Source organism: Engystomops pustulosus, chromosome 7 (assembly GCF_040894005.1).
Source record: "Engystomops pustulosus chromosome 7, aEngPut4.maternal, whole genome shotgun sequence".
Classification (NCBI taxonomy): domain Eukaryota; kingdom Metazoa; phylum Chordata; class Amphibia; order Anura; family Leptodactylidae; genus Engystomops; species Engystomops pustulosus.
Genome location: NC_092417.1, coordinates 106,711,016 through 106,723,961, shown reverse-complemented (window position 1 = coordinate 106,723,961; position 12,946 = coordinate 106,711,016). Strand labels below are relative to the sequence as shown.

Below are 12,946 nucleotides of genomic sequence, written 5' to 3'. Positions count from 1 at the left end.
TCACTTCTACTGGCCAGTACATCTGTTCTTATATTTAAAGCCCTTTATAGAGTAGAATAATGTAAAATTCCAGGTCCTTCTAAATATATTTCCTAGATCTAGACATGTGCGTCTAGATATCTTCCCAACTAGTAGATTGACTTTGTGAAGCCATGGCAAAATTAGCATGGCCGTATTAACCCTACCATCTGAGTATACACCCATTCCGATCAAATGAAATAAATAAATCAAAAAACCTTTGGGACCTTTTAAAGCCAATTGTATCTATGGAGAAGAACATCCCAGTGATTATGTCACAGGTCTTGCTCTTTGCTAGTTTGCTATGATGACTTCCTGGTACTAATCAGGGAACCTGTCATCAAGAACAGACACAATAAACCTTATTCACCCTCCACTGTACTTTTGTTGAAAAGTGCAGCACAGGCGTCTCAGCTTAAATCTGCCTTCTCCCACCAGTAAAATAATTCCCCAAACTTTGTCTATGTTGGCTCCGCTTGCAACATAGATAAGAGATAATCTGTTTAAATGAATGTCTTCTCTTTGCCCCAGCATCCTAGCACAGGGGCATCAATTCTGCAAAACTTCTGGGACAGGAGTTGGGAATGGTCAACCTCTAATTTTTTTCTTCCTTGAGCCAAGCCACTTGCAGTCCTTCGAAGCCTTTAAATGGAACCTCTCTAGTTAACATTTCCCATAAAACCACACCATAGGAGTACATGTCACATGTCTCATATACTGGAAGACTCTGGATTACTTCTGGTGCCATCCGTGGTAACATCCCTACAAGGGACATATGAGTTGTGTGGGTATGGAACTTTGAGGCACCAAAGTCACAAATCTTTAGTGCTCCATTGAAGGTTATTACAACATTTCTAGACTTGAGACCCTGGTGTATTATGCGGATTGGGGCTTCCATGTGTAATTTCCCTTTAGCTACGTCAGTTGCCCATGCCATAATTTAGTCCATGTCCATGTCTTCGCTCCTGTTGCTATTGATGTAGTCATATAGGGATCCACCACCAGCATAACAATACCAATAAAAATACAATAGTTTGGAGGCTCCAGTACAGCTCCATAAAACTGGATTATGTTTCTGTGAACATCCTAAGTATTTCTGCCTCTTGTTCTATCTTCAGCAGTTTCTTCACTGCCACCTTTTTGTCTTGTGATATCCATTTTGCTCTGTAGACACATCTGAAGGACCACCTTCACAGCTTTCATACAACTGCAAGGCGTTAAACTTAATTTGTACAAATCAAGCAGTTAAGGACGACATCTCATAATGACGAAGAGCAGCTCTAAGACACGACTTGTGGGTAAAAGGCATAAGAGTTGGATTATTGTTTTTCTGCCATAGTTATTGCCATGCTGCCCAGTGACACTACAGCTGCCTAAAGTATGTTTTGCAGTTCTTGTTCCCTCAGGGCTGTCAGCATTGTTTCTAGAACAATAAAAGTATTTGTGAGGCTACAAATATTGATAAAACTGCTGTAGAATAAATCTTCAATATCAGATCAAACGGCACTCTCATAGATCAACTCATAAACAGAGATTGGAACAAGGAGCAGACAGCTCCGTTATTTTTGCAGTGGTAAGACCAGGTTACAACAGATCAGCCCCCATTTACTTATGATCTCGGCTGCAGTGACTCCATTATGTCACTACACACAGAGCAGAGCTGTCTGCTACTTAGAACAGCTTAACTGTAGCAGTGTTTTCATTGGAGAGGTAATGGTCCCACCATTGATATCGATTTTGCCAGGTAAGAGAAATAGACGTACACACATGTAGCTTTCACCTTTAAGTCTATGGACAAGGGATCTATGTAAGCTGACCTATGGAAGTGTAATTAAAGGAAACCTGTCACCAACACCCCATTTTGCAATTTTTTACATGTTCCAAAAGCCCATAACATGACAAGAGCATATGAGCTTATGTCACTGCAGAGTTTGCATATCTCCTCACTGCCTAGCAACGTGCCGGCCAGAGTGAGGCATGCACAATTAGAGCGGAGGCAAAGCGACTCGTCTCCTGCTGTCAATGCACATGTCAGGGAGATACTGTTTACTGGGCAATGCTTGCTGCGGTGAGGGGGCGTCACAGAGGGGCGACAGCTAGAAACCAGGCATCTCTACCCTTGTTACCAGTGGCCCCACTTCCAAGACATCTCAGGGGAGGAACGTGTGGGCTCTAATTATGATCCAAGAGCAGACATTTTCTTTTTTTTAATCCTGGGAAGGGGGGGAAATGGAGGAGGACGTTGGGAGGCAGGCAGGTAACTTATTGTTGCCTATATTATCTGATCTACACATCCCACAAACATGACAAAAACACATATACTTTTATTTTAGGGAACATGTGAGACTTGGTTTGGGGATTATTTTTTATAATATCATGGAAAAACATCATTACCATAAATCTTGTAACAATAATCATTCTTTTGATCAATTCCAATTGTGTATATGTGGATGTATATGTGTATACTTTATATGTATGTGTAGATGTCAGTGTATATGCATATATAGCGTAGATGGGTGTGTACATGTGTATTGTATGTATATTTTTATTTACTGATATGCATGTTTGGATTATGATGTATATGTGTTTTCATGTGTATAAACAGCATGTATGGAGTTGTATGTGTATGTTTGTGTGTGTTTGTGCATGGATTTAGATTTATACATATAAATATGCATGTGCACATTTGGATTTATGTATGTGTGTACTATATATGGGTGTGTGTTTTGGATATATGTGCAGGGTAGATGCCACTAAAGGGGATCTGGGGTATGAAATGTGTACCTAAGGAAAAGCTGAAGAGAAGACAGACCCTGGAAACTTGGAAATAAGGATGAATTATTTGGCAGCTGTAAGTGCTCTATGTGCAGTTGGTAACATCCTTTAAATTCCGGCAACTGCATTTAAGTGCCGGTGGCACGTACCCAACATCACTTTCCCGAGGATTGTGAGTCCCTGTGATGTCATTGGGGCAGGAAAATCCTTAGGAAAATGGTGGTGCATGGTGCATATAATTGTCAGCATGTAAAGAGTTTACAGGCAGCATTTAAAGAGATAACACTAGCAATCTGTATCAGCAGATATATACACATGCAATCCCCAGGTTACTTAGTATATGGGTTCTTAAGGTTTGTTCTTAGGTCGAAGTAGTTTATGTAACTCCTGTCAAAAACAAAGTTTTTTCCATGTGTTAATATGATTTTAAAATTTTTGTGCTGTAATGGGAACAAACCTGATCAATAAAGCGTCATTGCAGACACCTTACAGCTGCAGCCTGGGACTAAAGTAAAGCATCCAAAGAGCTTCACCAGAGGTCACAGTGGGCAGAGAGGTCCTTCTGTAAGTTTGATGTCCTTATATATAATATTCAGTGGCAAAAACTATGCAACTTTGCCAATTCATGTCCTTGGTAGTATGGAGCAGAGGGGGTTGTTGTATTGCAGAAAGGGACATTGTATAGTGGGGGGTGCTGTATAGTTTCAGCACCCATAAAGTATATTGACAACCTTGCATTTATTGTTTCTATTTAGTTAAAGCGGTATTCCTGGAATATGAATGTCTGATACAAAAACCCCATAATGCTATAAATAAATAAATATTAAAAAAAAACTCAATGTCATTAGTCACCAAATGGAGCTTAAATAATTTGATTTTATGATTCACAAATGTTATGGGCTTTCTAAAGTAGGTGAAGTTATCAACAAAATGGCCGCCACTGGAAACTACAAGTCCCAAGATCCTTTAGTTCTCAGTATCGTCTCCTCCTCTTATACTCTGCTCCTAGTGATGATCTAACAGACTTGCTGTGTTGTCATATAACAATGTGTGAGATGACGTCTCAGGACAACTCTGGCCATACTGGATGCACTGCAAACAACTGCCTACAGCCAAGCATAGTGATGATCACATGACCTGCCCAGGTGATGTGGACATGTGACCAGCGGCCATTTTCTGTCCTGTGTCTGCTCTTTGAGGAAAAAGATCAATGGACTGATTAAAGGGCCAGTAGCATTTTAATTCTTCACTACAGTCTATGTTCACAGCATTTTCTGCTAAGGGGACCAAAATTTTAAATAACAACTAATGACATGCTTATTCCTGGAATACCCCTTTAAGTTTCCATAAGCATTCAAAAACCCCCATCATGTGTAGTAGCTTTCATTCATTTTCTCCACTGTATATAAAGTTAAGAGTAAAGTAAATGCAGTTTGCCTGTGTAATGTGCAACATGAAATCCTGAACTTGGCACCTCCTGCACAGCTCCGACAGAGTGCACCACTTTTGGAAAAAAAAGTAGCAATTTGGGCGCTATTTTCCATCAAGGGGTTCACCGTCGGGAATAATCATTTTTATATTATGATAGATTGGACATTTTGGGAGGTGGTGATTAGAGATGAGCGAACACTAAAATGCTCGGGTACTCGTTATTCGAGACGAACTTTTCCCGATGCTCGAGTGCTCGTCTCGAATAACGAACCCCATTGAAGTCAATGGGAGACTCGAGCATTTTTCAAGGGGACCAAGGCTCTGCACAGGGAAGCTTGGCCAAACACCTGGGAACCTCAGAAAAGGATGGAAACACCACGGAAATGGACAGGAAACAGCAGGGGCAGCATGCATGGATGCCTCTGAGGCTGCTTAAACGCACCATTATGCCAAAATTATGGGCAACAGCATGGCCATGACAGAGTGACAGAATGAAGCTAGATAGCATCTAAAACATGCAATAATTGACCCTGACACTATAGGGGACGGCATGCAGAGGCAGCGGCAGCAGGCTAGAGAGTGTCATGGCGACATACCCTAAATGGACTCAGGCTTCAAACCAATGGGTGGCAGAGAGGAACCAAAGGAGGTGAGCAAGAAGTGCTCAAATAATATCGGTACATGATAAAAGTTTGCCAGTATATTTTGTGGATTACACAGCAGGGTGGCGACAAAGTTAACATGGAAGCCATGAAAACAACCCAAAATTCTGCCTGACACAGCTCGTTTGATAAGGGGACCATGTATGGAGGCAGTGAACTAGTAGTAGATTAAAGGTGCTGCAGTTAAAACTATGTTAGTTGGATCTTGGCATGGAGCTGGCGCTCCGCTGCCAGGCGAGCTTTCGCCAATCCAAGCCCCTGTCTCTAGGCTACTCCCCAAACAGCACTTTTGTATAAGATCAAGTGTAGTAGCGTTCTTATAAGTTTAGGATATGCCGGGTGAGGGGAATGTAAACAGATCTGCAAGAAGCGCATGATGCGCATGGAGCTGGCGCTCCGCTGCCAGGCGAGCTTTCGCCAATCCAAGCCCCTGTCTCTAGGCTACTCCCCAAACAGCACTTTTGTATAAGATCAAGTGTAGTAGCGTTCTTATAAGTTTAGGATATGCCGGGTGAGGGGAATGTAAACAGATGCGCAAGAAGCGCATGATGCGCATGGAGCTGGCGCTCCGCTGCCAGGCGAGCTTTCGCAAATCCAAGCCCCTGTCTCTAGGCTACTCCCCAAACAGCACTTTTGTATAAGATCAAGTGTAGTAGCGTTCTTATAAGTTTAGGATATGGCGGGTGAGGGGAATGTAAACAGATGCGCAAGAAGCGCTGAAATAATATCCCTAAATGGTAAAAGTTTGCAAGTATATTTTGTGGATTACACAGCAGGGTGGCGACAAAGTTAACAACTTTGATGTGGAATGCCCTGTAATAGCTCTTGGGCGGTGTGCCTTTTATCGCCTAGGCTCAGCAGTTTCAGCACCGCCTGCTGTCGCTTAGCGACGGCACTGCTGCTGTGCCTAGAGCTACCGACTGATGGCGCCATGCCCACGGATGGTAATTCGGAGGAGGAGGAGGTGGAGGAGGGGTGGGAGGAGGTATAGTAGGCCTTTGAGACCTGGACCGAGGTAGGCCCCGCAATTCTCTGCGTCGGCAGTATATGACCAGCCCCAGGGTCAGACTCGGTCCCAGCCTGCACCAAGTTAAGTGTAGTAGCGTTCTTATAAGTTTGGGATATGGCGGGTTAGGGGAATGTAAACAGATGCGCAAGAAGCGCATGTAGCGCATGGAGCTGGCGTTCCGCTGCCAGGCGAGCTTTCGCCAATCCAAGCCCCTGTCTCTAGGCTACTCCCCAAACAGCACTTCTAAGAACCTTTTGTATAAGATCAAGTGTAGTAGCGTTCTTATAAGTTTAGGATATGCCGGGTGAGGGGAATGTAAACAGATGCGCAAGAAGCGCTGAAATAATATCCCTAAATGGTAAAAGTTTGCCAGTATATTTTGTGGATAACACAGCAGGGTGGCGACAAAGTTAACAACTTTGATGTGGAATCCATGAAAACAACCCAAATTTCTGCCTGACACACCTCGTTTGATAAAGGGACGATGTATGGAGGCAGCTATATGGACGACTTTTGGAGGTAGCAATGGAGACAACGTGTGGAGGCTGCTATGGAGACAATTTAATTTGGATAGTGCCTGTATGTGGCAGTCCCAAACATTTTTCAAACCAGAGGAGCAGGTAGGTGGCCCTCCAGTAAAATGGGATAGATTGAGTGCCTGTATGTGGCAGTCCCAAAAATTCTTCAAACCAGAGGAGCAGGTAGGTGGCCCTCCAGTAAAATGGAATAGATTGAGTGCCTGTATGTGGCAGTCCCAAAAATTGTTCAAACCAGAGGACCGGGTAGGTGGCCCTCCAGAAAAATGGAATAGATTGAGTGCCTGTATGTGGCAGTCCCAAAAATTGTTCAAACCAGAGGAGCAGGTAGGTGGCCCTGCAGTAAAATGGAATAGATTGAGTGCCTGTATGTGGCAGTCCCAAAAATGTTTCAAACCAGAGGAGCAGGTAGGTGGCCCTCCAGTAAAATGGAATAGATTGAGTGCCTGTATGTGGCAGTCCCAAAAATTGTTCAAACCAGAGGAGCAGGTAGGTGGCCCTCCAGTAAAATGGAATAGATTGAGTGCCTGTATGTGGCAGTCCCAAAAATTCTTCAAACCAGAGGAGCAGGTAGGTGGCCCTCCAGTAAAATGGAATAGATTGAGTGCCTGTATGTGGCACTCACAAAAATTGTTTCAAACAGAGGACCGGGTAGGTGGCCCTCCAGAAAAATTAAATGCATGAAGTACTATAGCAAGAGCCAGTGGGCCCTGTCAAAAAATAGCCATTTTCCTCTGCTTTACTGTACAAAGAGGAGGAGAAGGAGGAAAATGAGGAGGAGGAGGAGGAGTGGATCAATTATTCAGGTTGAGCTTCCTTCACCTGGTGGAGATTGGAAATTCTGAGAAATCCAGCCTTTATTCATTTTAATAAGCGTCAGCCTGTCAGCGCTGTCAGTCGACAGGCGTGTACGCTTATCGGTGATGATGCCACCAGCTGCACTGAAAACCCGCTCGGACAAGACGCTAGCGGCAGGGCAGGCAAGAACCTCCAAGGCGTACAGCGCCAGTTCGTGCCACATGTCCAGCTTTGAAACCCAGTAGTTGTAGGGAGCTGTGTGATCATTTAGGACGATGGTATGGTCAGCTACGTACTCCCTCACCATCTTTCTGTAAAGATCAGCCCTACTCTGCCGAGACTGGGGACAGGTGACAGTGTCTTGCTGGGGTGACATAAAGCTGGCAAAAGCCTTGTAAAGCGTACCCTTGCCAGTGCTGGACAAGCTGCCTGCTCGCCTACTCTCCCTCGCTACTTGTCCCGCAGAACTACGCACTCTGCCGCTAGCGCTGTCAGAAGGGAAATACTGTTTCAGCTTGTGCACCAGGGCCTGCTGGTATTCATGCATTCTCACACTCCTTTCCTCTGCAGGGATGAGAGTGGAAAGATTTTGCTTGTACCGTGGGTCCAGGAGAGTGAACACCCAGTAATCGGTGCTGGAATAAATTCTTTGAACGCGAGGGTCACGGGATAGGCAGCCTAGCATGAAATCTGCCATATGCGCCAGAGTACCAACGCGTAAGAATTCACTCCCCTCACTGGCCTGACTGTCCATTTCCTCCTCCTCCAACTCCTCCAACTCCTCTTCTTCTGCCCATACACGCTGAACAGTGAAGGACTCAACAATGGTCCCCTCTTGTGTCTCGCCAACATTCTCCTCCTCTTCCTCCTCATCCTCCTCCACCTCCACCTCCTCCGATATGCGCTGAGAAACAGACCTCAGGGTGCTTTGGCTATCAACAAGGGAATATTCTTCCCCCGTCTCTTGTGACGAGCGCAAAGCTTCCGACTTCATGCTGACCAGAGAGTTTTTCAACAGGCCAAGCAGCGGGATGGTGAGGCTGATGATGGCGGCATCGCCACTGACCATCTGTGTTGACTCCTCAAAGTTACTCAGCACCTGACAGATATCAGACATCCACGTCCACTCCTCATTGTAGACTTGAGGAAGCTGACTGACCTGACTACCAGTTCTGGTGGAAGTTGACATCTGGCAGTCTACAATCGCTCTGCGCTGCTGGTAAACTCTGGATAACATGGTCAGTGTTGAATTCCACCTCGTGGGCACGTCGCACAACAGTCGGTGAGCGGGCAGTTGGAGGCGGCGCTGCGCTGCCCTGAGAGTGGCAGCATCTGGGCTGGACTTCCTGAAATGCGCACAGATGCGGCGCACCTTCGTGAGCAAATCAGACAGATTGGGGTATGTCTTGAGGAAACGCTTAACACATGGGCCAGGCATGGCACATGTGTCAGTCTGCCGAGTTGCAGAGCCGCCACCAGGTTACGGCCGTTGTCACACACAACCATTCCCGGCTTGAGGTTCAGCGGTGCCAGCCACAGATCAGTCTGCGCCGTGATGCCCTGTAATAGCTCTTGGGCGGTGTGCCTTTTGTCGCCTAGGCTCAGCAGTTTGAGCACCGCCTGCTGTCGCTTAGCGACGGCACTGCTGCTGTGCCTAGAGCTACCGACTGATGGCGCCGTGCCCACGGATGGTAGTTCGGAGGAGGAGGTGGAGGAGGGGTGGGAGGAGGAGGAGGCATAGTAGGCCTGAAACACCTGGACCGAGGTAGGCCCCGCAATCCTCGGCGTCGGCAGTATATGAGCAGCCCCAGGGTCAGACTCGGTCCCAGCCTCCACCAAGTTAACCCAATGTGCCGTCAGCGATATATAGTGGCCCTGCCCGGCAGCACTCGTCCACGTGTCCGTGGTCAGGTGGACCTTGTCAGAAACGGCGTTGGTCAGGGCACGGATGATGTTGTCTGACACGTGCTGGTGCAGGGCTGGGACGGCACATCGGGAAAAGTAGTGGCGGCTGGGGACCGAATACCGAGGGGCGGCCGCCGCCATGAGGTTGCGAAAGGCCTCGGTCTCTACTAGCCTATAGGGCAGCATCTCCAGGCTAAGCAATCTGGAGATGTGCACATTAAGGGCTTGGGCGTGCGGGTGGGTTGCACTATATTTGCGTTTCCGCTCCAGCGTCTGGGGTATGGAGAGCTGAACGCTGGTGGATGCTGTGGAGGATCGTGGAGGCGACGATGGGGTTTTTGTGGCAGGGTCCTGGGCAGGGGGCTGACTAGCAGCTGACACAGGGGAAGGAGCAGTGGTGTGCACGGCCGGAGGTGAACGGGCTTGTTGCCACTGAGTGGGGTGCTTAGCATTCATATGCCTGCGCATACTGGTGGTAGTTAAGCTAGTAGTGGTGGAACCCCTGCTGAGCCTGGTTTGGCAAATGTTGCACACCACAGTCCGTCGGTCATCCGGTGTTTCCTTAAAGAACCTCCACACTTCTGAAGATCTAGCCCTCGCCGCAAGAGCCCTCACCACGGGAGCTTCACTAGTTGACAGTGGCGCTGATGCACCAGCTCTGGCCCTGCCTCTCCGTCTGGCCCCACCACTGCCTCTTCCAACCTGTTCAGGTCGAGGACTCTCCTCCGTCTCAGAAGCACTGTGTTCACCCGGCCTCTCAACCCAGCTTGGGTCTGTCACCTCATCATCCTCCGATCCCTCAGTCTGCTCCCCCCTCGGACTTCCTGCCCTGACAACAACTTCCCCACTGTCTGACAACCGTGTCTCCTCATCGTCGGACACCTCTTTACACACTTCCACTACGTCAAGAAGGTCATCATCACCCACAGACTGGGACTGGTGGAAAACCTGGGCATCGGAAAATTGCTCAGCAGCAACCGGACAAGTGGTTTGTGACTGTGGGAAGGGTCCAGAAAACAGTTCCTCAGAGTATGCCGGTTCAAATGGCAAATTTTCCTGGGAGGGGGCAGACTGGGGGGGAGGAGGCTGAGGTGCAGGAGCTGGAGGAGTGGGGATTTCGGTGACATGGGTGGACTGCGTGGAAGACTGACTGGTGGTGGACAAATTGCTCGAAGCATTGTCAGCAATCCACGACATCACCTGTTCGCACTGTTCTGGCCTCAACAGTGCTCTACCACGAGTCCCAGTAACTTCAGACATGAACCTAGGGAGTGTAGCTCTGCGGCGTTCCCCTGCTCCCTCATCAGCAGGTGGTGTCTCACCCCGCCCAGGACCACGGCCTCTGACCCCTGCAGTAGTTGGACGCCCACGTCCCCGCCCTCGTCCTCTACCCCTAGCCCTGGGGTTAAACATTTTTAAAATGAGAGTTATAACTTTTTTTTTTTTTTTACTTTTTTTTGTTTTTTTTTGTGTTTTTTTGTGTTTTTTGTTTTTTTTTGTGTTTTTTGTTTTTTTTTTGAGTTTTTAGAACCAAACAATCCTATCCTATTGCTATGGCTATTTTCTAGCCAAGTATCAAAGGAAGCACACTACTATGCCAGATGAGATGACACTGAGTTAGTGCCTAATAGAAATCCAACCCCTACTGAATTTTCCCACTTCAGCCTTTGCTATGGATATGTGCGCCACTAAGCGCAGAACACAGCGGTCGCAAGTCTCACTACAAATTGCTCAGAATTGGCAAGTACATGCACTGCAGAAACTACAGCCACCAGCAGATCAACCAGAAATCAAATATATAGAACGCTACTGTAGGCTTCAAGAAGCTATTTGTATTCTCCTATGGCTATTTTCTAGCCAAGTATCAAAGGAAGCACACTACTATGCCAGATGAGATGACACTGAGTTAGTGCCTAATAGAAATCCAACCCCTACTGAATTTTCCCACTTCGGCCTTTGCTATGGATATGTGCGCCACTAAGCGCAGAACACAGCGGTCGCAAGTCTCACTACAAATTGCTCAGAATTGGCAAGTACATGCACTGCAGAAACTACAGCCACCAGCAGATCAACCAGAAATCAAATATATAGAACGCTACTGTAGGCTTCAAGAAGCTATTTGTATTCTCCTATGGCTATTTTCTAGCCAAGTATCAAAGGAAGCACACTACTATGCCAGATGAGATGACACTGAGTTAGTGCCTAATAGAAATCCAACCCCTACTGAATTTTCCCACTTCAGCCTTTGCTATGGATATGTGCGCCACTAAGCGCAGAACACAGCGGTCGCAAGTCTCACTACAAATTGCTCAGAATTGGCAAGTACATGCACTGCAGAAACTAAAGCCACCAGCAGATCAACCAGAAATCAAATATATAGAACGCTACTGTAGGCTTCAAGAAGCTATTTGTATTCTCCTATGGCTATTTTCTAGCCAAGTATCAAAGGAAGCACACTACTATGCCAGATGAGATGACACTGAGTTAGTGCCTAATAGAAATCCAACCCCTACTGAATTTTCCCACTTCAGCCTTTGCTATGGATATGTGCGCCACTAAGCGCAGAACACAGCGGTCGCAAGTCTCACTACAAATTGCTCAGAATTGGCAAGTACATGCACTGCAGAAACTACAGCCACCAGCAGATCAACCAGAAATCAAATATATAGAACGCTACTGTAGGCTTCAAGAAGCTATTTGTATTCTCCTATGGCTATTTTCTAGCCAAGTATCAAAGGAAGCACACTACTATGCCAGATGAGATGACACTGAGTTAGTGCCTAATAGAAATCCAACCCCTACTGAATTTTCCCACTTCAGCCTTTGCTATGGATATGTGCGCCACTAAGCGCAGAACACAGCGGTCGCAAGTCTCACTACAAATTGCTCAGAATTGGCAAGTACATGCACTGCAGAAACTAAAGCCACCAGCAGATCAACCAGAAATCAAATATATAGAACGCTACTGTAGGCTTCAAGAAGCTGTTTGTATTCTCCTATGGCTATTTTCTAGCCAAGTATCAAAGGAAGCACACTACTATGCCAGATGAGATGACACTGAGTTATTGCCTAATAGAAATCCAACCCCTACTGAATTTTGCCACTTCGGTCTTTGCTATGGATATGTGTGCCACTAAGAGCTAAACACAACGGTAGCAAGTCCCCCTGCTAATTCCTCACAAAATGGTAAAAGATGCAAATTAAAATAAAAAAAGTAGAACGTTATTGTAGCCCTAAGAAGGGCTGTTGGGTTCTTTGAGAATCACTCCTGCCTAACAGTAAGCTAATAGAACACCCTAACGCTTTCCCTGACCAGCAGCAGCTCTCTCCCTAGCGGCATCCAGAGACAGAATGATCCGAGCAGCGCGGCCAGCGGCTAGTCTATCCCAGGGTCACCTGATCTGGCCAGCCAACCACTGCTATCGACGTGTAAGGGTACCACGTCATGCTGGGTGGAGTGCAGAGTCTCCTGGCTTGTGATTGGCTCTGTTTCTGGCCGCCAAAAAGCAAAACGGCGGGAGCTGCCATTTTCTCGAGCGGGCGAAGTATTCGTCCGAGCAACGAGCAGTTTCGAGTACCCTAATGCTCGACCGAGCATCAATCTCGGACGAGCATGTTCGCTCATCTCTAGTGGTGATACCTAACATGTTTATGATTTAACTTATTTATTTATTTTTATATGTGTTCTAGGGAAATGGGAGGGAATAGAATTTTTATATCTTTTGATATTTTTTATGGTTTTTTTTGTAATATTATTTCAGACCTCCTAGGGTAATTTAACTCTAGAATATACTGCTTCTGTATTAGAGTTT

General features: G+C 46.5%; 1 pseudogene; it reads right to left on the bottom strand.

Annotated features, from left to right (window-relative positions):
• Positions 1-433: 433 nt before the first annotated feature.
• On the bottom strand, positions 434-1,276 carry LOC140070197 (mitogen-activated protein kinase kinase kinase 20-like; annotated as a pseudogene).
• Positions 1,277-12,946: the final 11,670 nt, after the last annotated feature.